General features: G+C 46.0%; 1 protein-coding gene across 6 annotated transcripts in view; it reads left to right on the top strand.

The window, feature by feature from the left end:
* Positions 1 to 26,966, top strand: part of EEFSEC (eukaryotic elongation factor, selenocysteine-tRNA specific) — a 262,800-nt gene that overhangs the window by 18,745 nt on the left and 217,089 nt on the right. The window lies entirely within an intron of this gene.

The following is a 26,966-nucleotide window of genomic DNA, read 5'->3' as shown; positions in this document are numbered from 1 at the left end:
CAAGTTGAGCTTTGTTTGCCACACTTTCTCTTAGTGCTGGACAGCGGGTGACTTTGCTTTGGTTTGGGTGACAGTGTGGGAGTAACACAACATCAGAGACACAGCCTTGAGTTTAAATTAATGCAGAATATTTGAGCAGGAACCAACAGGAAAGAAAAATGGAAGCAGGTAGTCATATTTCATTCTGTTGGGGTACATTTTTCTTCTCATGGGGCTTGCCCTTGAGAACAAAACATATCAAATGTTAAATCAAAGAATATTTTTGTAGTCATGCTAGGAATAGAAAATAATGCAAAGACTTTGCCTTCTGGAGGCAAATATTTTGCTGGAAGGTTATAATCAAAGTCAGAAGGAAATCGTAGCCACAGCTTTTGGTAAAGCTGTAATCATTTAAAATTAATTGCTTTTAAACTTTTTGCTTAGCATCTCCTTTGTTTCCTATCTTCTTTGTCTCCTGGGTTTTTCTTCAAAATCACTTCATCCAGGTTGGAATAAGATTTGGGCAGGCGTCCCGGGAAACAACCCGTAAATGAAGCCCTGAGACATATTCCCTGCTCGGTCATTCTTTTGTTGGCTGGAGCCTCGAACAAGCTGGGGATGGGGCACCCTTGTCATGGAGCTCGAGTCTGTCCCCTTTGAGACTGTGCCCAAGGTGACAGGGTCTGGAGCTCTGGGTAATCCGGAGGCCTGTGTCCTGGTGAGGTGGAGCCTGGCATTCCTGAGATGGCCTCAGGGTGGGGCAAGGAACAGGAATGAGCCCTTCTAGGGTCTGGCTCAGATGGCACCTCGTGTGTCTCCTGCTCTGCTGTGATGGCTGGCTTCCCTCTATCGTTCCCATGCGTCTGAAGGCCTCGCAGGATCAGGGACAGCGTCTGAATTGTCTCTGTAGCTCCGGGGCCAGTTCAGGGCCTAGCACATTAGTAGATACTAAGTAATGTTTGTAAACATTTTTATCGAGCTACATATCTCACATACTGTAAAATGTGCCATTTCACGTGTATACTTTGGTGGTCTTCAGTATATTCACACAGAGTCGTGAACAGACGTTGCCACAATTGAAGTTGAGAGTATTTTCATCACTACAGAAAGAAACCCATGCTCATTACCAGTCACTCTCCATTTTCCCCTCCCCTAGGCCTAGGCAGCCATTGATCTGTCTGCCTAATGTCCACAGATTTACCTTTTCTGGACATTTCATAAAAGTGGAATCCTCTAATACGTGGCCTTTTGTATCTGGTTTCTTTTGCTCAGTGTGATGCTTTCAAGGCTCATCGATGTTGTAGCGTGAAGTATTTACACTTTGTTCCTTTTTTAAAGAATATTTTCTTAGTTTATTTTTAATTGTGGTAAAGTCAACATTACATAAAATTTATCATCTAACCATTTTTAAGTTTATAGTTCAATGGCCTCTGTCTCTAGAACTCTCCATCTTAAAAAAACTGAAAGTCTATACGGGTTAAACAGTAACTCCCCAGCTGCTTCTGCAGCTGTACTTCGTTGCTTGTTATGGCTGAATAGTATTCCACTGTATGGATAGACTGCTTTTTAATCCATTCATCAGCTGAAGGACGTTTGGGTCGTTGCCATTTTTTGGCAATTAAGGATAATCCTGCTATGAACATTTGTGTACGAGTCTTTGTGTGGACGTGTGTGTTTATCCCCTTAGGTGTATGTCTGCCAATGGAACTGCTGGGTCAGAGAGTAACTATTTCTACTTATCGAGGAACTGGCAGACAGTCTTCCACAGCAGCCAAGTCACTTCACATGCCCACCAGCCGCGTTCAAGGGTCCAGTGTCTGTACATCCTTACCAATACTTGTTATTGTCGGTGTTTTGGATTGTAGCCATCTTGGTGGGTGTGAAGTGGTAGCTCGTGGTGGCTTTCGTTTGTATTTCCCTGATGGCTAGTGATCTTGGGAGAATTGTCTGATGCCTTGCCCGTCTTTTAATTGGGTTATTTGGTTTTTATTATTGAGTTGTAAGATTTCTTCGTGTACTCTGGATACCAGATACATGATGGACAGACGGACGGATGGATGGATGGATGGATGATTGGCAGATGTTTTCTTCCATTCTGTGGGTTATCTCAATCAGTTGAGTGTTTGACTCTTGATTTCTGCTGAGGTCATGATCCCAGGGTTGTGGGATCAAGCCCTCTGTTGGGCTCCATGCTGAGTGTGGAGCCTGATTGAAATTGTCTGTCTCCCCCTTTCCCTTACTCATGCTCTCTCTCTCTCAAATTAAAAAACAAAAACAAAAACGTTTAAGTAAATAATTGAGTTGAATTAAATTAAGTAAATGAATATATGTTGAGAGGATTAAACGTACCCAACACATTACCTGGGCTAAGGTAAGTGTCTAGTAAGTGCCATTTGCTTGTGTATGGAAGGCCTGTTGGGGTCCTTGTGGACCTGTTCCTGGATCTGCCCATTTCTGTCCTTAGTGCCTGGCCAGAGATGGGTCATCCTGTCTGTTCATCCCGTGGTAGGGTCTCCTCTCACGTTAGGGTCTTGTCTGGGATCTGGCCTGCAGATGTGTTTTGGTGGCCCATCTAATATTTAAAATTAAAGAAAAAAAATCAGGTGACCTCATTTAATGACCCAGGTTCCTGGCTTCTTTAGAAACACAAGAAGATTTCCACGCTCTAGCGTGGTGGCACAGTCCTGGAACCGAGTAGAAGGGGCGTGTGCTCTTCAGATTGCTTGGGCCCCATAGACATTTGGGCTTGTAGCCCCCATTTTGAGGACTTGTCAACCCATGTGGTGGGAGAGGATCAGATGGAACTGTTATTTGGTGTTTTCACCCATTTATTCAGAGACTCTACAGCCATCTGTTGTACACTCTGTCGGATGTGAGGGCAGATACAGATGTGCCTGTCTTCAAGGAGCTCACAGTCCAGAGGGCCAGGGAAGAGCAGGAAGCGCCAACAGCCAGTTGAGACAAGATGCAGAGTCAGAAGGGCTTTATAAAAGAGGAGCTTAAGGTGTGAGTGCCTCTGCTTGGGACAGGCCGGAAGGGCATCCCCCAGGAGGGGACCCCGGGGCTGGACCTGGAAGGCTGACCTGGAGGTTTCCAGGCAGAGAAAAAGAAAGGGCAGAGCAGACCCAGGGAACAGACTGATCAGTCAGAGGTGTGAGAGCAAACTTGGCCGAAGAAGAGGGCAGTCAGTCAGCAGGAGAAGTGGGAGGAGGTAAGGCCGGGCATGAGGGTCATGGGCGAGTTAGGAGGAGGGGCTGTCTTGTCAGAGCTTTGAAGGATGGCTGAGATTTTCCCAGTGGGGAAGATGGGAGGCTTTCCTGCTCGAGGACTTGGAGTGGACAGACACACAGGGGAGAAGGGAGGGCTGGAGTGTAGAGCTCACAGGGAAGAGGCAGGATGAGAGGCTGAGCTGCAGAGACCCTTGGGCTCCAGAACTCAGGAGCTTGGAGAGTCTGTTGTTGGAGGCAGGTGGGTGGGTTTTAAGCCGAGAGATCCTGCTGGCTTTTAAAGAGTCTGAGAAGAGGGCCTGTGGGAAGTGGTCTGGGCTTCCAGATCTGGCAGGGAGAGGGAGAGCGACCACAGGCAGGATGGACACCATCAGGGGGAAAGTTGTGGCTCTGGCGTTGCCGACGGGGGAATGCAGAGCAGAGCTGAGGAAGGTCTGCCTCTCAGAAGGAAAAATGGGGAATGGACATTTTGGGAACATCTATTGTTTGCTGGCCACTGTTCTAGACCCTTGATTTTCTCTCTCCACCCTGCCAGCCAGAGGTGATCCTTTCCCTCTATATTGTACAGCCCATAAAAACGAGACTCCAGAGACCAGTCTCTGGCTCGGCGGGGGTCGAACCCAGTCTGATTTCAGAGACCCCAGTTTGCTTGTGCTGCTCTCAGGCCTTCGCCCACGCCTACTTTGGTAGGAACTGTGGCTCCTGAGGAGCAGTTTATATACAAGTCAATTTGTCAAAAACAGAGATTTCAGCTTCCATTCTCCCCCGGATTATTTGAGTTTTGTTTTTTGTTAATTGGGTCTTTTATTTTCTTGTGCTGTGTGATTAGGCTCCTGCTGCTTTGAAGTGGCCTTCGTTGGGTGGGGAGAGAGTGGGGAGGACTTCGTTAATGTGGTGATCCTCTCTTGGCAGGAGAAGAAACAAGTTTTGCTGTTGAGAGAGAAGTTGACTTTCCCTCTTTCCATATCTCTTATGTTGTGATGATGCCTCTCTTGTCTTGGGGCCTTCAGGAAGACTAAAATAATTTCCTTTGTCTCTAACCTACTTCCTGAGGATATTTATTTGGTGGCATACACAGGTGCTACCTAAAGATAAACCTGACTTTTTTTCTTGTAAAATTAGTGCTTGGAATTGCTAGCATTGACCTGCTTGGCCTCAGGAACCCGCCCTGTCTGGCCTTATGGCTTCATTCTTTATCATAGATTTATTTGGGCTGCTTAAAGCTCAGGGAGGGTCAGTGGCATGTCCTTGGTCATCTGACACCGGGACTAGAGCTCTGTCTTCCCTGTTACATTGCGGCGTGGCACTTTAAAAAATTAGCTCTGCTTGTGGTCATTTCTGGGTGGCTTTCAGGGCCGCGTGCCATAAGCACCAAAGGCCCTCGCATGCGCTTGCAGACTTGGTGTTCACTGTTCTCTGAAACGATGATCCAGGGCACGTTCAGAGAGAGTCCTCAGAACTTCTGCTCTAGAGAGAAAAAGACCACATAAGAAGACTTCCATCTCTTGAGGATTTGCACAGATGGAAGGACTGAGAAGGGAAGCTGGTGTTTGCCAGCACAGACATTGTTCCCAGCAGCACTCAGCGTGGCCAAGAGAGGGCCGACAGACACTTTGACTGGGAGTGACAGTTTTTCAGAAAAGTCTGCAGGGCCTTGATCGGCACTTTCCTACAGATGTGATGTGATGATGGGAATGTTCTCTGGTGGCACCGTTCAGTATGGTAGCTGTGAGCCACGTGTGGCTAATGAGTACTTGCTCTGTGGCTAGTGCAGCTAAGGAACCGGAATTTTCATTTTACTTAATTTTAATTACATTTCAATATGAAGGTCTGGACCTGTGTCTCCAGCCGCTTATTGGGCTAGTTTCCTCGGCAGTGAACATCACAGGCCCTCAGACTCCACATCTTCAAGACCACCCTCTCCGTTTCCTCACCTTCCCAGGGAATGATACCTCCATTCTCCTGTGGCGTGACCTTTGAAATGATCCTCAGTATGTCCTCTTTCATATAAATTGGTGACCAAGTCTTGTCCCTCCTGCGTGTCCTTCAGGCTTCCCCGTCACCGCAGCTGCTCCCTTAAGACAGGCCTCCGTTAGTCCCCGACTGGATGAGGACAACGTTCCTTCACGGTCTCTCTGCTTCCAGCACCCCCTCTTGAAATTGTCCTCCCCTCTGTAGCCAAGAACTCTTTCTAAATTGCTAATAGAGTTATTTTACTGCCCTGTTTTGAAAGTCTTGAGTTGCTCTCCATTGGTGTAAAGGCCAAACTCCTCAGCATGGCTGACATCAGTCCTTCCGGATGGCTGTGTGTCTCTCTGTCTCTCTCAGGATCCAGGATTAACGAACTACTTGCAGGTCTCTGGACAGACACCATGCTCTCTCGATGCTGCGTCATCTGGCTGCGTTCACTTTTCTGGGAAGCCTCACTGTTGGCTTTCCCCAGCCTAAATTAGGTGACCCTCATTTGAGGGCCTGTGACATCCTCTCTACCCCAGGATATCATTTTCTCCCCATCTGGGTTTCTCCCCATATACTGGGTTATGTTTCCCACTGGACTTGATCCCTTTGAGGGCAGGAGCCTGTTATCATTCAGCTCTGTCTCCAGGGGCCCAGGACAGGGCCTGGCCCTGAGTAAATGTTTGGTGCCTGCAGACATGAGTGAATGAACGAATGGATGGATGGATGGATGGATGGATGGATGGATGGATGGAGGGGTCATTTCCCACTGCCTGTGGCAATTACCTACCCTCCTGTGGCGCTTGAAACCAATGGCCACACAGAGTTCATATTGAGGAAGCCTGCCTTGAGGTTAGACAAGTTCATCTTTCAGTGGAAGTTCAGTCCTCGTATTTCATTTTCAGGCCACTTTGCGTAGCAAAGTAGTTTAACTCAGAGCAGATTTCTGCCGTGCTGATGGTTAATTTCATGGCCCACAGAGGGTCAGCACACTAATGCCGGGAACACGGCGACCTCAGTGCTGCTCACCGCACACGGTGAGGGCCCGGCAGCCCTGTTGTTTTAGAGAAGCGGTTTTCAAACATCCTTCAACGGGCTGATTTTGAGTTAACAGGGGTGACCTTTTCAAGATCATTTTTAAAAGCTATAACATAGATCCCTCCCAGACCGTATATTTTCCTTTCTCCACGCAGTTCAAAGGGGCTGAGTTGTCTCATAGGTTTTTGCCAGCAGTCTTCAGCTTGACCCTGGTTGTTTAAATCTGCCGGAGGAAATTTGAACAAACTTGTACTTTGGTAATTCTTCTGCCTCTGTGAACCTTTAACCTTAAGGTTTCTTTCAGAGCCAGGGGCTGCATTGTCACCGGTCGCCCCTGCTGGGGCTTTCAAAGGGCATTGTCTAGTGCGTCTGTTTTCACTTTGCTACTGGAGTTCTTTTGAGGAAGGGTATTAATTCAGACCTGATTCTGAGACAGGACGAGGACTTTTAAACTTGCCCCAGAGCTTGGGGATGGGGAAATGAGCATAATGCAAGCCTGTGGCCAGTGCCAGTGATTGTTCTGCAAGTAGGCTTCGAAGGTGAAGGGAGAGGAGGCCCCCCAGAGGTAGATCGGGCGTGTTAGCTGTCCAGCAGATGACCCTGGCTTTACCCAGGTCTGGTTGACAACATGACAGAAAGAGGTTCCTGTCTGTGCTGGTCAAGCTTTGGGCCTGGAGTTCCTCCTGAATGTAAACTCCCTGGAGCACCAGGTTCTTATGAACTTGGGAAGACAGTTGTAAACTTGGGGCTCACATACCATTACAAACTGCTTGCATGATATGAAACTTGCCGGGGAAAAAGAAGGGGGCTCCCTGAGGCAAGAGGGTAGGGAATTGGTACTCCTCCTGCTGTCCTGTCCCCACCCCTGCCCCGAGACTCTGTGTCACCCCCATCAGCTAGCCAGTTTCACCGTTGAGTTCTTGTGTTCTCTTGAAGGAAAGCCCAAAGGACACCTGAAAATGTGTGACCTCACAGTCCTAGGCCCCTGTGGGCTTCAGGGGCTGGTACCTTGGATGTTGCAGCATCGGAGACCTGACTTTTCCAGTCCCTGTCCAGGCAGCTCTTGTTTGTTCTGTCACCTACTCTTTGCAACAGGTTGGGGGCTGTCCGAGCACCTGGCTTGGTTCCTCAGCTCTCTTTCATTCCTTTTCCCAGGATTCTAGTGTCCTAGGGGACTGTACTTCTTAAGATCAGACATTGTAGAAGGAAAGGTGTGTCATGACATCAGTTAATTCATTCAGCAAATTCAGAGTAATATACAATTAGGAAGTGGGTTTCCATTGGTGAGCAAGGCAGAAGTGGCTGTGGTTTCGGGGAGCTCGCCACCTGGTAGTGGGAGGCAGACGTTATGGAAGTACACAGAAATGCACAGAACTGGAAATTGTGATAGTGCTATGAAGGACGCTAGAGGATGCCCAGAGACGCACGAGTGGACATGGGGAATCTCCTTTATTTGGAGGCCAGGGAAGGCCTTTCTGAGGAAAAGGTTGAGCTAAAATTGGAAGGCTGAGCATGAGTCCCGGCTGCTGGAGTGCTGGGAGGGAGTAGCACATGGGAGGGTTTTGAGGCAGGAGAAAGATAGGGGCTGTGGTACAAGAGAGAGGGTCACTCTAGCTGACTGCGTCAGAGCTGTTTTCCACAAAAGGGACCTGGTGTGGGGTGCCCTACTGGATATGTATACTTGAGGTGCACGTCAGTCTTTGTTTGGCTGGAAGATAAAGCATCCGTATGTCTTATCATTCTGATAGGAGGACAGAGAGCAGGGGGGAGGGACACTGCCAGCCTTCTGGAGGTGAATGGTCTCAGGGTGGCCATCCTGCATCCTGTTGGCCTTTACCCACCCTTAGTCCTGTCTGTTTCTGGTACTGTACCCCTTATTATCTTCCCATGATAGAGGGAGGGGCTGAAGTGGAAACAGGAGTTGGCTGGTAATCCTGGCACAAAGTGAACTAGACAGTTTTCACCATTCTGTGCTCGTGTTTGGCCATTTAACATTGACTGATCGTGATTTACAAGCCAGGTGAAGTTTAAGGATACATTCCGAAAGCACTAAAACCAAGCACTGGATATCAAAGATGGCAAGTGAAGTAGCTGAAGTCGCTGGCACCCAGCCCACCTTCTGGGTCCTGGCCACAGCCCCTGAAACACACTCCCCTAAATATTTTCTCCATCCCCTTTCCTTCTGGGGTGCCCATTGGGTGGAAGGTACTGCACTGGGGGCAAACTTTGCCTTCCTTTTCTCCCCCGAAAGTGAGTTCAGCAGGAGATCTGGCCCATCCTGGATTGTGCCCGGAAGGGTAGAGTCGTGGCTACAACATTTCAATGGTTTATGGTTCAGAACTGGAGCTGGAGACCCACTTAGAGCCCAGGACCTTACCCTGGGGCTCCTGCCAAGCAGGCCTAGCCTGCCCTCAGACTTGAGTGGGTATTTTTCTGCCTTTGATTTTTGTCAAGTTCTTTAATAAGAGAATAGTAGTTTATGTTCTTTAAAGCTGTCTTGAGATGCCAATTTGGTCTTCTGGGGACAGCCATGGTCTCAGGCTCGGGGAATGTTTGCAGGTAATTATAACAGGTTGGGGTTTTTCAGAAAGGAGAAGCGGACCATGTCCCTGAACTTTGGGGGATTCCTTTGAGAAAGAGCAACCTGGGTTTCCCATGCCCCCCTGTTTTCCCCCTCTAGAATCAAATGGAATTTCTTTGCCTGACAAATATTTCCCAGATAAAAAAGAAGTACTGTATACTTGTTATTGTAGAGTCATTAGCCGTTTCTAAGTTTTTAAGGTACATAATGAGAAAACTTGCCATGGTAACCAGTGAAGTTTCTTTTCGAGGAATGAATATTTTCTAGTTATTTTTGGTTTGATTTCTTCAGCTGAATCTTCCTCTCTTCCTCTTATCTCGAAATCTGTCTCAGAAGGCAATCTGGGGACATTTTAGCCAGCGCCCTGGTAACAGATGTGTGTCATCCTTTTCCTGACACGTCTCCAGGCCCCAAAGAGGCAGTGGTACAATTGCAAGCCGTCCCCGGGGCGGTGGGTAGAACCCATCTCCATGCCGACTTCGGGACTGTTCAGTGCACAAGAGGGCAGTGTTTGCTTACGGTCCCGGATGGAGATGATCAGTGTGTAGGTTAACAGGTCAGCATAGTTAGAATGACCTCGGACTTTTTCAAGACAAAATAAACTGTGAGCCACAGCCACGATGGCTTCCCATATATGCCTTTAAGCGCCTGACCCTTCCAGAAAATAGCTGCTTGCTATCTTTTCTTTCCCTAAAAAGAAAAATATTGTTTCTTTCAACGTTTATTTTTTATTTTTTTTTAATCAAACGAAAGTACGGTTTGCAGCTTCGTACCTACGACGGCAGAGGTTAAAAAGTGTTGCGAAGGCAAAACAAATGCTTTCTCATTAAAAACCATATGGAAAGATTTTTGTCTGAAGCAAGAGGTCAAATGTATATTCTCCCCCTTTCACATCAGTGTAAAGATTATCTGACTTAACTTTTAAAACATTCGAAGATGTGGGCTCCAGTTATCAACCTTTCTCTGCAAGTTCATGGTATTAACCAGAGCGAGGAATTTCCAGGAGAGAAAACAAGGTGATCTCTCTGCCTCCCGGGGGCACAATCTACTATCTGAAATAGGCCATGTCTGCTTTTGTATAAGGATTGGCCTGTTTTCAACTCTCGTGTGCTCTTCTGTGGAGGCTTTCAGGCCAGAGAGATCCACAGAAGTGTGCAGCCCCTGTCCCACGAGTTAGCAGCCTGTGCCAGAATTGGGTCCTCGCACCTATTTTGTCCCTGCCGCCCCCCAACCTGGAACTGCGGGTACCGGGTACCTCCAGCAGGTTAACACTCAACGGGGCTTGATGCACAGCGACAGCGGCAGCCAGGGCCAGCGCCCCAAGGAAATGCCACCTCTCTGAGCCTGTTTGCACACCTGGCATGCAGGTGATTATCTTGCGCGGCGTGGTTGTATCAAAGAAAATGTCTGCAAAACTTGTGGCACGTAGTAGGGAGCGGTTACTGTGATGTTGATCCCTGCGACCCTGACCGATTATAAGCCCGTGGGCATTGGGGGTGGTTGTTGGACACGAGGCTAGAAACACAGGCATGGATGGTTATCCTTTTATTCGATTCACTGAGCGTGTCTGTTGCTCAGCCCCTCTGAGCATTTGCAACAAGACAAAATGAAATCTAGGTGGGGGGGGGGGGTGCCATGCTACCGCCCCGATCCCCTGATAGCCATCGAGAAAAGCTGGGTTCCCAGGCTTAGCCCTATATGAAATCAGATGTCTTCTTCTAATCTTTTCTAATCGCAACATAAATCTTCCAAAGTGAGTGTGTCCATAAGATAGATGCCGCATACACTGTGGAATATATTAGTGTGTATGACATCCTCACAGTCTTTAATTGATCAGTAGCATTTAGTACAGAATTTGAATCTGACAGTGCCGAGGAGAGCCACGGGTGGCCTTCTCGTTTGCTTCCCCGTGAAGCTCCTGTCCTGGCTTTTATTAGAAGGGTCTGGGTAGGAAAGGAAGGTTTTTGAGCTGCAGGCTTTCAAAAGAGGCTCACGCCATGTTTTTCCCGGAACATAATTTCTGAAAAATGTCGGAGCCCTCAATTTCCAAAGCAACCTAGTTTGTAAGGGGAATGAAAAGTTGTTTCCGCGTGTGGATTCTGGGTTGTTTTCCATCTTCGCTCCCTAAGGCAGGGTTGGCAAGCGGGGAATAGGACAGATGTTCCTTGGTAGTAATTTCCAGTCAGATTCTTGAATGCCTTGTATACTCTGGGTCACCGTCAGCTCATAATGGAGCAAAATTGAGTGAGAATTCCTGCAATGAAAGACGTGAACGGCACACCGGCGAGATATGATGGTAGAGATAGAGTGCATTCTGTGAGAAAATATTTCCAGTGCTATCTGTAAAATTCAGATTGAATAACCATTCTGAAGTGCTCCCTTTTAAAAGAGTTTCCTTCCACAAGCATTGCAGGCTGAGTAAATACCAATAATTTTTATTTCCCTTCTCCTTATCATTCCCCCTACTGAAATGTTCCTGCACAGCCTATCTGGTCTTTTCAAGTGAGCATCAAATGATTAGTGTCAGCTTCCAATTTGAATTATGATCCGCATTTCAAAACACAAACTGCGTCGCGTTTGCATTTGGAGGTAATTATCAATATTTACCAATACCGTGGAAGAGTTGGAAATAGAGGAAGTGCTGCTGAAAAGGGTGTCCCCAGATGAAGATAGCGCCAGGGGTCATTTGTGCCCACATGTGGATGATGGCAGAGGGGCCCAGGGGCCCCAGCCTGGCACTGTCTGGCTGCCTCCAGCCTCGCCGGCCGTCTCTCAGATGGATGGGGGACTGCGTGGACCCATTTGCCCAGCGGTCTTTTGGGGATGGGAACTCCACAGAGGCTGGGAAAGCTCTTGCGCATAGGAAATGCTTGCCCCAGCCTCTACTCACAGAGGCCAGCCCCTCTCTGTTTCCTCGGGGTCTGCCCACGTGTCTGGTGGGAGTGCTCTTTGGTAAGAAGGGCCGGAGAAACCGAGGGCTGCTCTAAGACCTTTGTGGCCTGAGCCATCCCCTCCCTGCTACTCCCCTCCCCAGAAAGCAGCCGGACAGAAATAAAATGTGCTGACATCCCACAGAAAATACAGTTTCTACATGCTTCTGTCGGCGTTGAATCCTAAGTGTACTGGTGGCATCCTCTTCTATCTTAACAGACATTTAATTCAACTTTGAGTAATTCCAGTTTTTGCCGTTTTCTTTTTGTATTTTGGAGCCAGTAAACATTTTGAAGTTTGCAAACACTGGAAACTTCGATACTTTGCTTGTCATGCCTAATTAATAGCTGCCTTTGGGAAATCCAGAGGAGGCTTCAGACTTTGCCTCCTAGAACTTCCCAGAGAGTTTAGAGGCTGCAGTGCCATAGACCTGCGCACCAGAGTCAGAAAGACAAGATTTAAACTGAAATTTTGGCTGTTCCACTAGCTTGGTGCGTGAATGTGGACACTGTGCTTTTCTGAACCCGTTTCTTTGCCCGTATGAAAAAGGACTGATGCCTGCCTCTGGGGTTTGCAGTTAGGCTTAGCAGTAGGGACTGTGATGCAGTCGGCCTCCTTCTGGGTGCATGGTAAAGGCGCAGTGAGTGGAAGCCGCGTCCAGGGCCACTGTGGCCTGCAGGCTGGCGCTGCAAGGTTTGGCCCGGGAATGCCTCCACTTCTGAGGTCGCTGGGGAGAGTCAAACGCCCTCTTCCCTCAGCACTGCAGACAGCAGGAAAGAGCGCTGGAATTATGCAAGAGCTATGTTTCAAAGAAGGAAATGAAATTCTTGAATTTTTTAAGGCAAAGAAGAGGAGGGAAAAAATAGATTCATTGTTTTACTTGGCTATTGAACAGGATGCAGGACAAAGCTGGCCTCTCTCCTGTCTAATGTCATCATCGGCATTCTTTCTTTTTCTTTCTTTTTCTTCTTCCCCTCCTTCCTCCTTCTCCCCCATCCCCCCCTCCTCCCTTCTCCCTCTTCCCCCTCCCCCTCCTCCTCCTCTCTTCTCCCTCTTCCCCCTCCGCCTCCTCCTCCCCCCTTCTGCCCCTTTCCCCTCCCTTCTCCTCCTCCCCCTCCCCCTTCTCCTCCTTCTCCTCCCCCCTCCTCCTCCCCGTCTCTCTTCTCCCCTCTCTGTTCCCCTCCTCCCCCTCCTTTCCCTACTTGTACTGCAACAAACCCCCCCTTTTCTTCAAGTCGTTCTGAGGTTCTGAGCCTGGGATTAAATCTCATGCTGTGGAGATGCTCTAATGCCGGAAATTATTTCCTCTTCTGTGGTCTTTGGTCTCAAATTCTTCAGTGTTTCCTGTTGCTTTCAAAGGAAGGTGCCAGGTGCCAGCCCCATGGCTAGTTTTGGGGTTCGTGAGGAGTGCTGTAAAGAGGAGCAAACAGGAGCTCTCATGGTCCCACTGTTATGCAGCCAGGGCCGTAGGTGATGGGGTGACATGATGAGCAAGGTTTGAAGGAAGATGGGCACGGGCCTCCGGGTGAAGCTGGCCTGGTGTCAGGCCAGGTAGAGGCTGGCAGATGCTGGGGGAAGTTCTTTGGGAGGGCTGATAAAATTCAACAGCTGCTTACCATTTCATGAGTACCAGTAACGTGGGCTCTGCCCGCCCGACACAGTGCGGGCTTTGGAAAGCTCAAGAAGACACGGTTGCTGCTTTGGGGGAACTTAGTGCCAGGAGGAGCTGGCTGGCTTCTCTTCACAACTTGGGAGAACACACGTTCAGTGGGGGGTCCCAGTGAGGCACACGGGTACTCCTCTGGCGTCCATGATGTGCTCACCCTAAGGGGCCTAGATTTGCACTGTGGTCCTCTTTCCCTTAACAGAGGCTTTTGACACTTGTAGCTACGCTTATTTATAAGGAGTCATGGAAAGAGCTAGATTCAGCATGCTGGCCTAGGTTTAAGCCCCAGCTCTGAGGTTAGATTGTGATGATGCATTGCTCTGAATCTCAGTTTTGTCATCTTCAAAATGGGGAGAATCACCTTGCAGGTTTTTTGTGAGAATCCGGTGAGATCATCTATATATAGTGCTTACCTTCATGCCTGTAACCTATAAAATACTCAACAAATGGTGTTAGCGATGGTGATCATAACCAAATATGATTTGATCTTTTGATCTTTAAAAATAAAACATTGTCAGAAGTCTCACGTCAGAATTCTCACTTATTTTTGCTTGGGAAGGCAGGCTAGGTGGGTGGCGTCTGATACTGTAGATAGTATATGATTTTTGCCTTGTTTTTAACTTGGCTATAATGTAGTTGGGGAGAAACTAAATTAACAAACTTGAAGTAATCAGAGTATCAGTACTTACTTACATTGATGTGTCTATTAACATTGTGAGTGCAGTTGGAGCTAAGAGGAGGAAGTCCCTCCATGGGGAAAGACGGGACAGAAACCAGAAGAGAAACGTGAATGGTTTGTTAGAAAGCAGCGTGTTTTGTCTACCAGGAGAGACCAGTCTGCAGGAAGCCTTGGCTTGTTTTGTGTTCGGAAGCGGATAGGTGCCAATCACTGCTGAATACAGATGTGCCCCAAAATATGTGATTTAGCTTTGCCTGAGGCAATTTATGTGTCAGTACTGAAGGAAAAAAAAACCCACAAAGCAGCACAAAACAGCATGAGTGCAAACATGATACAATTTTTAAAGCTTGAGGTTTAGAGAAACTAAATATTTGAAGGCCGGCTTCAGCATTTGTTAGCTGTATCATCTTGGGCAGATTGCTTCACTTCTCTGGGCCTTGACTTCCTGGTCTGCAGAGGAGGAAAGAACCATTTTAAGGATTAGGAGAAATATATCTGGTACCCGATAAGCTTTTAATAAACATGGTTATTGTTATCACCGTTACTTTTCCTACTGATAATAAAGGCTCCTGGTCTCTTGTGACTCTACGTTGCCAACTATAAATGTGGGCTTCCCTGAAACGCTGTAGTTTTTTCTGTAGTATAAATGAACATGTTAGAGCATTGATTCAGTGTTGTGGAGAGGTTTATATGTGAATATGTGTAAGTTTTGGAAGGCTCTTTTTTGTTAACTCTACTTTAAAACCAGGACCAAAGAAAAACACCCCTTAATAGCTTAGTATTTTTAGGAACTGAGCTAGACCTTTGTGTAAGCCTGGGGACAAACTGAGAAAACTTTAGTTTTTCTAAAGACTTGTTGGGGTGCTCTCCTTTCAATTGAGGAAGCCATTTTTCCTTCCGAATTTACTGTTTATCTTTTGGGCACGCACATTTCCAAATACATCAAATATAAATGACACTTTTTTTTTTTTTTTTAGTTTTTAAACTAACATAAAACATCAAATAGACCTCTGCAGGGAATTTAAAAAGGTCTTGCTGACTTTCAGTTTCCCCCAGATTTGCAGGACTCTGAAATTTCTGGAAGTTTCCCATCTGTAGCTAAGCCAGCAAACACTCCGTTTGGGGTGGTAAGGAACTCCCTATCAAGCCACATCTTACTCCATCAAACTTTAAAGAACCTCCCAATTTCTTTCATTTTGGGCTTTTCTGTAGCACAGATTGCTTAAACTCAGTGGGAAATTGGCTGTGAATTTTTAACAGTATGGACACACTCGTGTTTGTCAAATTTGTCTTAGAGGAGCAGGCTCCAGTTTGTCTTTATAAATAGGAAAATTGACTTGCAAAGAGGTGAATGAAGAGTAGCAGACAGGAGATGACCTGTGGCACATTTAGACTTTGGAGAAATCACAGCCGTAAAAAACGGGTAGATGTTCTTTGTGTAAATGGATAGGCCAGCTGGTTCTCAAAAACATGCTTATTGACACAAACACACTGGACTTCAAGGGGAATTTCAGACTATTGGATTAGCTTATCTGCGCATTGGTACATGTGTAGAACTCATGGGAAAACGGTGTACCATAATAAAATGTATGCACAACAAATAAAATGGAGTTCAGAGGCACAAGTTAGTTATACAGTAAAAATGCATCATGTTCAATGAAGGTTTTATTATTTTGGAACTAGCTCTTTTTGGTTGTCTTAAAGGAATGTCTCTTTTGGGCAGATTTGAAATATGAAAACCGTCTTATTTTCCTGTAAGTGAAACATTTAAATACCATATTTTCCCACAAAATTTTTCAGCACGTAAAGCGAAAATGGAAGTAATTTTGATAGGTAACTTGTATTTTGGGGGCCGAGGAGAAGCACTAGAAAAGTCAGCTCCTGAAGATGAGTTCTTTGTAAGAAGGCAGTAGCATCCAGACAAATTCTCACGTGAATGTTTGCAAAGCCATAAGCAGATTTTGCTGCTATTGTAGGCAGACTCAAATATAGTTCAAAAGTGAAATTTCTAAATGAAACTTTTGAACGTAACTCCAAGGACATAAACTACAAGGATAAAATGGCACTTTGTTTTTTCCTGTTAAACTCCTGTACTTGTTGACATTGCAAAATTCATAGTGAATCTTTACAATGGGACATTTGTGACTCTAGGACCTCAGAATCCTAAATGAATTCAGATGGACTTACTATTTTTTCCTGTGACGTCTCAGAACCGTTCTGCTTTGCCGCAACCAAAAACTGCCTTCACTGTTCGTACTACCTTACTCAGTTAAATCTCTAAATCCCTGTTGTTATTATTGTAATTATTATTTTATTGTAATAATTATTGTTACTATTTTTGAACAAGCTTTGGATGTTTGGTTTGAAAAGAGTCCACTGAGCATTTTGATTATGGTGATTAGTGTGTGTGTGTGTGTGTGTGTGTGTGTGTGTGTGTGTGTAGCTGAGTATGAAGCGATGCAAGGATTTTATATATATTTCTAGGGCTTTTTCACCATGATACCAGGGAGTAAGATTTTTGTTTTTACAAGCCAGGAGGGTTACTGTGAATTGTAACATTTGGGAATCACAGTTTTAATTACAGCTTGTTCTAGTGAAATAAAAATAAGCCCTTGATACTGTTTTAATCTCTTGAATGAATGAGACCTATTTCGGATTCTAAGTTCACTGAAGCAGTCTCTCCGTTTCCCCAAGTGCCACTTCCCAAGGTGGACAAAACATGTTCTGTGCGGGAGAAACGTGAGATGCTGGCTGCATGGGGGAGGAAGGGGGAGAGGAAGCTGTTTGCAAAACTACTTAAAATAAATTTGAGGGGTCAAACATGGAACACAGTTGCAAAAGAGAAAGGAAAAAAATGCCTTAGGTCAGTTCAGCTAAAATAGCGTAGGCATTCACATTGGCGGGAGGGTTGTGTATTTCTCGCTAATCAGATCCAATCGGTACAGATAATATTTGAGTATCTGAGGCTAGATCTCATAGCCTCTATATCAGGAAAATTAACCTACAGGGGCATGTTTTAAAGGGTTGATTTGGGGGAACAGACACCACTTGGAAGAGATGCAAGCTGTGTTTACCTTGTTGTCCGAAGAGCGTTCAGACGTGAGTCTTGCTCCCTGACTTGGAGCTTGTCTGTCAGAGACGCAACCCTGCCTTGGGCCGACGTAGACGGGCTTGCGTTAGCACTTCATTTAAAAGCGATCGGTACTTTTAAATTAAACATGCAAAGTTATCTTGGTGAGACATTGAATGGGAGGTTGCTGGATTATTGAATTTGGCCCACAGTTTAGCCAGTTCAGCAGGGATTTGGGGGTCTGAAGCAATTAATATGCAAGTATGTTTGAGTCAGCAAGGTAGGAGATTACTGTCTTATCAGGGTAAGAAAAATTTCTCTTCCGAAGATCCATACTTTTTAGGAAGTAGATAAAACCCATTGTTTGAGGTTCACGTTTGAGAGTGACCACCTCACATTGCCAGATTTTAACCACTAAAACACACAAGAGGGAATAATTGCATTATGTTTAGCATAGAGGAGACTCCAGTCTCCTTTCCCATGTTCTCATGTTCTTTTTCTTCTTCTTTTTTTTGCTCATATAGCTTGAAAGAGAACTTAATTTTCTTTGTTGAAAAAGATCATTCATTTAACTGTTCAAATCACATGAAATTGTTTTGTCTTGTCGGATTAAACACTTAAAAAAGACAAAACCAAAAAGGATTTCAATACGTGGCGAAACCCTTCTGTCCTATTAATCCAGACTTGCTCCATCCAAATTGCTGTGTGCTTTCCTGACCATAAGGGCCTGAACTGGGGTAACAGCTATTTCTGTGATAAACCCCTTCTTCTTCTACAGAGCCAGTACCCTTACACCTGTTCTTTCCCACCCGGCAGGCAGCATTCAGGTATGACATTGATTTTCATTGTGTGACACTCAGCTTTGCACAGAGTGCCTGTGCAATCTTGGGGTGCAGTGGAGTGCTTAATACTACTTCCTTGTCTTTAAGATGGGGAAAGTAAGACCTTAAAGGGCTGTGAGGACGGCTCCATGTGAGGAGTTGACGCAGTGAGTGACAAACCCACAGTGCCAGCTCTGGGATGTCTCTTCTCCCACTAAACTTAGTGGGAGACACCAAGCCCTGCATGAAGGGGACATGGCAGGCTTGTGTTAGAAGTAAGAGCACTGGTCTAGAAGCTGGCAGGCACTGGGAGCTATGGGTAACTGAGGCTTAGAAACTGCTGCTTTATTGGGGCGCCTGAGTGGCTCAGTAGTCGGTTGAGCGTCTGACTTCAGCTCAGGCCATGATCTCACAGTCTGTGAGTTCAAGCCCCGTGTCGGCCTCTGTGCTGACAGCTCAGAGCCTGGAGCCTGCTTCGGATTCTGTGTCTCCCTCTCTCTCTGCCCCTCCCCCACTCATGCTCTGTCTCTCTCTGTCTCAGAAATAAACATTAAAAAAAAAAATTAAGAAATTGCTGCTTTATTCCAGAAGACAAGGAAAAGTTTAGCCGTCGAAAAGCACTTGTGACTTAAAAATGAAAAATGAGAAAAGAGTGGCTTATGGAGTGGTAAAGTCCTTTATTTCCATATTTTCTGTGGAAACCCTTTCCTTCTGAAAGCTCTGATTCCACTATCTGTCTTATTTCAGGAATTTGGGGCCCTCAGCCATTTGAGGGAAGGTCCTTCATTCCTGGGTAGCAGCTGTCCTTTTGCCAGGACCTGAGCTTCCCTTCAGAGCATGTAACCTTGGCTGCCTGAGGGGCACTTCAGGACATGGCCCTGGAACGCATGGCCGACTGACCACGTCCTTTGGGCAGGTGACATGGGAACCCAGCCTGGGCGTGAGTGGGTATGTGGCCTGGCTCCCTGGTAAAGGGCCTTCAGGGTTTCCTATGGGGCCCTGCCATTTCCATCCAATGTAGCTGCCTTTCTGTTTCAGATAAAGGATAAAATACTTTGGAGAATAACTTTCATTGTTTCCATTCCCAAATCCTTTTCTGTGTGTGGAGAGCATTCTGAGTTTGTCTGTTTGTTTACTGTCCTCCCATCAAGACCCATAGCCTGTGCCGACATTCTTCTGAGCAGATCACATGCGCTTGGCAAACGGGTGGGCCCTCTGAGCACTTTTTTGTGTTTTCAGCCATGGTCCTTAGTTCTCAAGGGATACGGCCAGACTCCATCCTGATTCCAGATTTAGAAGAAAAAAAAAAAGACACAAAACAAAACAAAAAAGAACCCTTGATATAAAATGGAAGTGGAACTTGGCAGCGGCTAGTGGAGATTGTGATAAGGAGTTTTGAAGTGTCTCTCCTTTGAACAGTCTTTCTTGCTGGAGAAGTAAGACCCTTGTAGATGCCCCAGCTGGGCTGATGGGGTGGGCTCGTCATCACTCCGAGACTGGGTGTCTTTAATTTCAGAAATGTCCTGAGGAATAAGAAATGAAACAGGAATGCTGCAGGGTTAATATTGTTAGGCCCTTTGTTTGTTTTTCTTTTTAATTTTTTTAATGTTTTTATTTATTTTTGAGAGAGAGACAGAGGGTGTGGGAGAGGGAAACAGCGAGTGGGAGAGAATCGGAAGCAGGCTCCAGGCTCTGAGCTGTCAGCACATAGCCTGACGTGGGGCTTGAACTCACAAACCATGAGATCATGACCTGAGCTGAAGTCGGACACTGAACCAACTGAGCTGCCCAGGTGCCCCTGTTTGTTTTTCTTAATGGGAGTAAGTGCCCAGACTAAATTTATGGATGGCAGCTAAGGGTAATAAAGCTCTGTACTTGAGTACCTGTTATTCTGCATTATCTCATTTAATCCCAACAAGAAGGATGGTTTGCTTTTTGAATAAATGAAGACAAGGAGACTCAGAGAGGTCAAGTAACTACCCAAAGCTGTATAATAGAAAAGTGACTGATCCAGGATTTTTTTTTCAAAGCTTATTTATTTATTTTGGGGGACAGAGAGAGAGCGCGAGTGAGCACACACACAAGTGGGGGAAGGGCAGAGAGCGAGAGGGAGAGAGAATTTCAAGCAGGCTCCGCACTGTCAGTGCAGAGCCCCATGCAGGGCTCCAACACACAAATCAGGAGATCACGGCCTGGGCCGAAGTCGGCCGCTTAACCGACTGAGCCACCCAGACGCCCCTGATCCAGGATTTCTTAAAAAAGTATTTATCATGTTTTTGATTAGGTAATACATACACGTGAAAGAAAATTCAAACAGTACTGAAAGACATACAGTGAAGAATATCTCTTTCTCCTGTCTCTGTGCCCAGTCTTTCATTCTCCTCCTGCACAACATATCCATTTCCATTTATGAATATATTCCAGAGATGGGTTTATATAGGCGTATAATAGCTTTATTCTTTTTGATGGCAGCATACTGCTTCACTCCCTCAGCATGAACCTGTGCTATTTCAAGCAATACTGAATGGACTTGGCTATTTCATCTTTTGCATTTGTGTGCACAGACCATGGGATGGATTCCCAGACAAGGAGCCCTGCCTGGAACCTGGGTTTCCTCACTCCCGGGCCTGTGCAGACGCCGTTGACCACTGTCTTCTCGGTCGGGTTCAGCGTTGCTGTCCTTGCCCAGAGAGGTGAGAGGGCTCCCGCCAGCCCTGCTGCCAGCCTCTGCTGTGGTGGCAGCTTCTGCTTCGGCTCTCGGCCTGCCTCCAGCCAGCCACTGAGAGGACGGTGGTCGTGAGGACGTGCCATTGCCAGAGAGAAGGAGCAGCAAGAGAACGTTCTTTTTATTCACTGTCTGTTTTGTGCTCTGTGATCTTGTCCTTCTTTGAAATCTCACTGGCCCAGGCTTGAATTCTAGTTCTATTTTATTAGCTGAGTGGTCTTGGGCAACTTCTTTAACCTTTCGGGTTTATAAGAAGTGACATTGGTGCTCCTGATACCTGCCTGAGAGTCGCTGTGAGAAAATAAATACTTCTGCTAGTAGGTGGTAGTTAACATTATTGAGCTTTGACCGTGTCAGGCCCGGTTGTAAATCCTTTAACCTGTGTCGTCTCATCTAATTCTGATAAGCCCCCAGTGAGTTAGACACAGTTCCAATCCTTCTCCTCTAAGTGACTGAAAGTAGGTCCCTTGCCGAGAGCCATTCATGTAACAGTGGCAGAGGAGACATTTGATGCCCAGTTGTTGCCCCAGAGCCTGTGATCCCGACCACGAGGCTCTGCGGGCCACCCACAAATGTGGCCGGAGTTGATCATTCAGATGGTTGTTCTCTGTTGATTGCATTCCGCTTCTAGCAAAGCTCAAGCTCTTTTTCTTCCATTTTCACGCCAGAGATGATCATTTGTTCACAACAGTTTTGGAGTTTTGCTTCTTACCATGCTTACTAGGAATGTGACCCAGAACAAGATACGTCCTCTCTCTGCACTTGAGTTTCCGTGTCTGTAACATGGAGACAGCAGTACCTTCTCTTCTCACGGCGTCGTGAGGACTCACGCACGTGCAGCACCCCAAACAGCGTCTGGCACGTAGTAGGTCCTCGGTTAACAACGTGTTGGTTCCTTTTTTTTCTTCATTTGGCTGATTCAAAGACTACCGGAAGAAAGGTGAGGTTTCCTCAAATGTTTGTGGAATGACCTGCCATCAGGTTGCTTTCTGTCTGTTGTCCCTGTGGGAAGTGATTGGAGGATTGATTCCCTTCAGGAGTGGGGGTGCCGTTGGGATTCTGAGGTTTAAGGGTGCCCGACTGTGAAGACATACCTTCCGCGGTGCCTGAGAGGTTGCCGTGGACCGCCAGCGGGAGCGGCTGTGCAGAGCACCGGGCCTGTTTCTGTGGCCCCGGGGAGACGTAAGGCTAAGCGGAGAGACAGCACAGCAAGAAAAAGGTGTATTTGACTGACCTGGCCTTCGGAACACCCTCGAGTCCCCCCAACAACTGCTTTAATGTTTCCTTGTATTGTCTCTCAAGCCTTTTTTAAAATGGTAATAAAATACATATAACATAAATTTACTTTCTAAACCATCGTTAAGTTCATTGGCATTAAGCACGCTTACCACGTTGTGCAGCCATTGCTACCGTCCGTCTCCAGACTCCAGAACTCTTTCCTCTTCCCAGACCGAAACTCTGTCCCTGTTAAGTACTAACCGCTCATTCCCCACCCGCCCTCCGCTGGCAACCACCACCCTACTTTCTGTCTCTATGAATTTGACTGGCTTATTTCACTAACCACAGTGTCCTCCTCGAGGTTCATCCACGTTGTAGCCTGTGTCAGAACTGTATTCCTTTTTAAGGCTGAATATCATTCCACTGTATGAGTATTCTTCTAAGTTTTTTAAAAAAATTTTTGATGTTTATTTTTTATTTTTATTTTATTTATTTATTTTTTTAGATTTTTTTTTTTTAATCTTTATTTTTGAGAGAGAGACAGAGTGTGAGCAGGGGAGGAGCAGAGAGGGAGGGAGACACAGAATCCGAAGCAGGCTCCAGGCCCCAAGCTGTCAGCACAGGGCCCGACGCGGGGCTCGAACTCACGAACCGAACCGTAAGATCATGACCTGAGCTGAAGTCAGATGCTCAACCGACTGAGTCACCCAGGCGCCCCTTTGATGTTTATTTTCGAGAGAGAGATGAAGAGCGAGCAGGGGAGGGACAGAGAGAAAGAGAGGGGAGGCACAGAATCTGAAGCAGGCTCCAGGCTCTGACCTGTCAGCACAGAGCCTGATGCGGGGCTCGAACTCACAAACCGTGAGATCATGACCTGAGCCAAAGTTGGACGCTTAACCGACTGAGCCATCCAGGAGCCCCTCTTCTAAGTTTTTTTTTTTTTTTAAGTTTATTTATTTATTTTGAGAGAGAGAGAGCAAGCGAGCACAAGAGGGGGAGGACCAGAGAGAGAGAGAAGGAGGGAGAGAGAGAACCCCAAGCAGTTTCCATACTGACAGTGCCAAGCCTGACGTGGGGCTCGAACTCACAAACTGTGAGATCATGACCTGAGCTGAAACCAAGAGTTGGGGCGCTTAACCGACTGAGCCACTGAAGTGCCCCATATTCTTCCAAGTTTTTAAAGCATAGGTTAAATACATAAACATACATCTATACTTACCAGTATGTTTGTTTACAAGTGTCTCCGTTGTTTTGTGTTTTGCTTTGACTTACATTTTAATTTCTTTCTTTTTTTTTAATGTTTATTTGTTTTTGACACAGAGAGAGAGACAGAGAGAGAGAGAGAGACAGAGAGAGACAGAGCATGAGCAGGGGAGGGGCAGAGAGAGGGGGAGACACAGAATCCGAAGCAGGCTCCAGGCTCCAAGCTGTCAGCACAGAGCCCGACGCGGGGCTCGAACTCAACAGACCATGAGATCATGACCTGAGCCAAAGTCGGATGCTCAACTGACTGAGCCACCCAGGCGCCCCTTACATTTTAATTTCTATGTCATTACTTCATCTTTGTGAACGTTATTGTTAGTGATGACATCTGTTTTGATTCTCTTTAAAATGAAGCGCATCTGCTGCTTTTCCTTATCGCTTATAGAATTAGTTGTGTTAAACTCTGCATATTTCTAAAATTAACAACATTTCTCAGGGAGACAGAGAAGTTTGTGGTCTGCTCGGTCTTATTTTCCTTTTGAGATTCCTGGTTGTGTCGTAAACTCTTTGGAATCACTTAGCAGCTGTGGCTGTATCTTGTGCCTCACCTAGCCCTGGTGAGAAATACAGATCTACCTATACTTTATTTGTAACTCCAAAGCTCTAAATGTTGAAACTATTTTGGGGAGGAGTTTGGGTGAATGCCTGATCTGAACTGAGGCTATTTATAGCTTTAATTTTTCCCACTGAGTGTGAATAGTTAAATGTCTAATTATAGAGAATGTCCCCATACCTGTTAGGGTATATTACATAATTATGGTTTATTCCTGTATGCTCTGAATTACCTTTTTTAGAGGTAATACATTTTAACTTATTCATAATTCCATAATTTAAAGTATTTCGTATGTAAGCTTTTAGTTAATGATATAACATGGACACCTTTCTACACATTAATGTGTAGAACATTCTTTTGTATGGTAACCATATCATATTTTTAAAAAACTGTTTTCATAATAGCTATATTGAGATATGATTCACCTATTATACAATTTAGCCATTTAAAATGTAAATTCAATGGCTTTTAGTATTCACAGAGTTGAGTAACCACAGCACAATCCATTTTAGAGCATTTTCATCACCCTCAAAAGAAACACCATACCTCTAAGCAGTCACTCCCTATTTCTTGCCTCTCCCTGCCCTAGGCAACCACTAATCTACTTTTCTGTGTCTCTAGGTATACCTGTTCTGGACATTTTGTATAAGTGGAGTCATATCAGTGTATGGTCTTTTATATCTGACTCCTTTTGCTTACAATGTGAATAAGATCTACCCATGTTGTAGCATGAATCTATACTTCATTTCTTTTTATGGCCAAATAATATTCCATTGTGTGGACAGACCACGTTTTGTTCATTCATCCATTGATGGATATTTGGCTTCACGTTTTGGCCATTACGAGTAATGCTGCTATGCACATTCATGCACAAGTCTTTGTATGGGCATAACTCTTGGGTGTATACATATCTAGGAGTAGAATTTCTGGGTCATAGGGTAACTGTGTTTACTTTTTGAGGAGCTGCAGACTGTTTCCCACCAGTCTGCACCACTTGGCGTTCCCACCAGCAATGCATGAAGGCTCTAATTTCTCCACTTCCGCATTGACACTTGTTCTTGTCTGTCTTGGGTGTGCGATGGTAGCTCACTGTGGCTTTGATGTGCGTTTCCCTGATGGCTAGTGATGTTGAGCACCCTTTCATTTGGCCATTAATATATCTTGTTTGCAGAAATGTCTGTTCAGCTCTTTGCTCATTTTTAAATTGGGTAATTTGGGTTTTTTTAAGTGTTGAGTTTGTAAGTGTTTTTAATATTTTCTAGATCATCAGATATATTATTTGTAAATATTTTCTCCTGTGGGTTTTCTTTCCACCTTCTTCATTGTTGTCTTTGAAGCACGCAAGTTTTTAATTTTGATGAAGTCCAATTTATTTTTTCTTTTGTTGTTTGTGCAAAGGAACTACTGCTTAATTCAAGGTTACATAGATGTATGGTTGTATTTTAAGAGTTGTATTGTTTTAGCTCTTACATGTAAGTCTTTGCTGTATTTTGGGTTAATTTTTGTATGTGGCGTGGGGTAAGGGTCCAGATTCATTGTTTTGCATGTGGATGTCCAGTTGTCCCAGTAACATTTGTTGCAAACACTGTTCTTTGCCCCAGAGAATTGTGTTGGTGCCGTAAATGTGAGACTCTCAGTTCTGTTTCATTGATCTGTACGTCTCTCCTTATTCCAAACTACTTTTTAAAAAGTTCTGAATTGTGAAACACATTTGTCCCCAGAATCTTAGGGACTAGATACTAATAGATTGCTGTTGCTTCATAGGGAGGGCCCTGTTTTTTCCAGGTTCTCAGATGTCACCATATTTACCTTTGCTGCTTTCTTACCGTGTGATCTCCATGGCACACCAGAGGAAAGCCTGGGAGCAGAGCTGAGGCTCATCGTAGATTTTCTGATATCCACACCATCACTGTTTCGGCATGATAATGCCATTACTTTTAGAATCCCAACCTTGAATGTGGATATAAGATGTTGTAGGCAGCAGCTAGAAAGTTGAAGCCCTCAACAAGTCCCCTATCTTTGAACAAACACCTCACAGTACAGGTGCAGGTGCCCAGGGACCATATTTGAGCTTGGTGACCCCGACCAACCCCAGCCCCATCCATATTTAATTGGTCCAGGGATACATACCTGTGCCAAGCTGGACTAAAAAGACGTTTTCCCCTTGGAATTTGAAACACGGGAGGAAGGGGTAGAGAAACTAGGAGTCCTGGAAATGGGCATTTGGTGGAAATAGTGTGCTAGATCAGAGAAAGGCTGCTGAGGTCCCCAGAGCCTCTCTGTGAGGTACCCAGGATCCTTCTCATAGAAACTCCTTTTTGCTTAGAATTAGTTTGTTTCTGTTACGCGTGAGGGAAAAAAAATCTTCAGTACCTTAGTGAAAGGGCCGTGCAGTGAAGAGTGGATACCACTTTTTCCCCCACAAATATGTATTTAGCTCCTGTTGAGAGCAGGGCATTCTGAATGCTTTTTCACTGAGGATGCCCTGGCAGATAAAGGATGGCCCTTTAGGACTCACATTGAGTTGGAGGATAGGGGATAGACTTGCAAAGCAAATGTGCTGAGTGTCAGATAGATGTGCCATAATCAAGGACCAAGAAAAGTGCTGTAGGGGTTCAGAGGTGGGAGAGTCAGGGAAGGCTTTCCAGAGGAGGTGACTGTGTGGGGTCCTGACGGATGAGCTGGAGTCTGCCTGGTGGCAAGTGAGAGACTGCGAGTTCCAGGAGCAGGGAACTATCCATGTAGGGGTTCGGGAGCGGGAAGGATAAGTTGGGTTGGGTGTGATTGGGTCACAGGTGTAGCAGCCAGTGGTGAGCTGCTGAAGCAGGTTGGAAGCAGATTATTAAGGTTCTTGTGTCTTGGGCCAAGACATCCAGACTTAGTTCTGGAGGCATCAGGACGTGTTGTGGGTTTTAAGCAGGGAAGTGAAGATCTGTGGTTGATGGAACTCACCCTGGTGCAGGTGGGGTGGAAGGGAGAGAGGCCAGGAGATCATTTTGGAGGTGGGGCCGTGGATCGGGGCGGTGGGGCAGCAATGAAAGGGAAGGGAGGAGGAAACCCAGGCTAGTAGTGGACTGGTCAAGGGTCAGTGCAGTTTGAAGAAGGGGAGGGGAAGAGGAAGGGTGCTTGGACAGAATGGGTGTGAGGTGGGAGGGGTGAGAACTCTGGTGCAGGGAGATGAGGCCTGGCTGGCAGGCCGGGCTGGGGGCGCAGGCCACGACAGCCTCGGGCCTCGCTTTGTGGGGTAGATGAAAGGGGC

The sequence above is a fragment of the Felis catus genome, chromosome A2, assembly GCF_018350175.1.
Source record: "Felis catus isolate Fca126 chromosome A2, F.catus_Fca126_mat1.0, whole genome shotgun sequence".
NCBI classification, from domain to species: Eukaryota; Metazoa; Chordata; class Mammalia; order Carnivora; family Felidae; genus Felis; species Felis catus.
This window is presented reverse-complemented; position numbering and strand designations above follow the sequence as displayed.